The sequence below is a fragment of the Marmota marmota genome, unplaced genomic scaffold, assembly GCF_001458135.2.
Source record: "Marmota marmota marmota unplaced genomic scaffold, marMar, whole genome shotgun sequence".
NCBI classification, from domain to species: Eukaryota; Metazoa; Chordata; class Mammalia; order Rodentia; family Sciuridae; genus Marmota; species Marmota marmota.
Genome location: NW_026000101.1, coordinates 2353213 through 2354565, shown reverse-complemented (window position 1 = coordinate 2354565; position 1353 = coordinate 2353213).

Genomic DNA, 1353 nt, shown 5'->3' with positions numbered 1-1353 from the left:
ATAACTTTATCAACCAGTAGCTCTCAACAATAAAAATTTAATTTCTAAGCACTGGTCTCTCTTTACACTAGAAGAACAAAGGGCATCGAGCATTCAGCACTGGTTCTCAACACAGATTTACTATTTTTAGTAAATCTGTAAAAAACTGTAGTTTATCATTTAATCAAAGATAGCAGTAGCTCTATCACTATTAACTACAATAAGTAGTAATAATAAAATAAATAACTACTTTTCGAAACTGAATTCAATTCTAAAACCTCTCAAGGGAGGTCATGGATTATTTAAAAGGAAATCACTTGAAATAATAAACACTGTTTAAATGTAGAACAATCGAAAAAAACATAAACTCATCTAGGCTAAAGAAATAAACGGAAACATTTATTACTAGCACCTCCCTGGACTTAGGATAAACACTAAGTTACGTTATTTTCTGAAGTAACTCTTTTTTCCATTCTAAAGCAGTGCAATCCACGTTTAATAAAATTTTTCTAGGAGCTAGTCACGTTTTTTTAAAAAACGTTTTTTAAAAAGTGAAACTAACTTAACGCAATATATCCAAAACTTACCATTTCAGCGTGTAACCGGTATAAGATTTATTAACCAGATGATCTACATGCACGGTGTATTGTCAACACTAACAGCACAACCGCTTTCGAACTAGCTGCATTTCAAGCGCTCACTTAACCTCTTGTGGCTACCGTCCGCAACAATGCAGTCCCGGGAGATTTCAATTTCAACCTAATTCTGTACATTTTGAGTTTGAGAATTTTATTACATAATGTCCCTAAGATGCTTAAAGATCTGTGAGGCACACGGATATTTAATTCTTCGGTTCGTTTGGAATCAAAATTCCTAAGCATTAAGCGCAGGGGGTGACGCGCGGTGGGGGGGTAGTCTAGGGGAAACCCTCAGGTCCTTGAACGTGGCCTGGAGGAGGGCCTAGCCGCTCGGAGCGACGCCGGGTGGGGAGGCTGCAGACGCGGCGTTGAGAGATGAATTTCGAGACAAGGTCGGGAAGCTAACCGTGTCTTTTTTCTGGGGGAACCACGGGACTGCAGAGCCGGAGAGAGGAGCAGCTCCGAACCCGGCACCCGGTTCCCGAGTCACCGCCGCCGCCAAGGAACGAGCACAGCTCAAGCTGTAAGGCAGCCTGTTCCCGGCGCCTTGGAGGCTAGGTGGGCGGCATCTGGACCGAGCAGCCTGGGGAAAGCCCGGAGCGCGTCCAGCACAAGCCGCCCAGGGGCGCGCTCGCGCCGGAGACGCAGCGGGCGCGCGAGCGGCGGGGTAGGCGGGGAGGAGAGGGCGCACCGCCCCTCCGAGGGGCGGGAGCCGCAGTTCCGGAGGGCGGGGGCG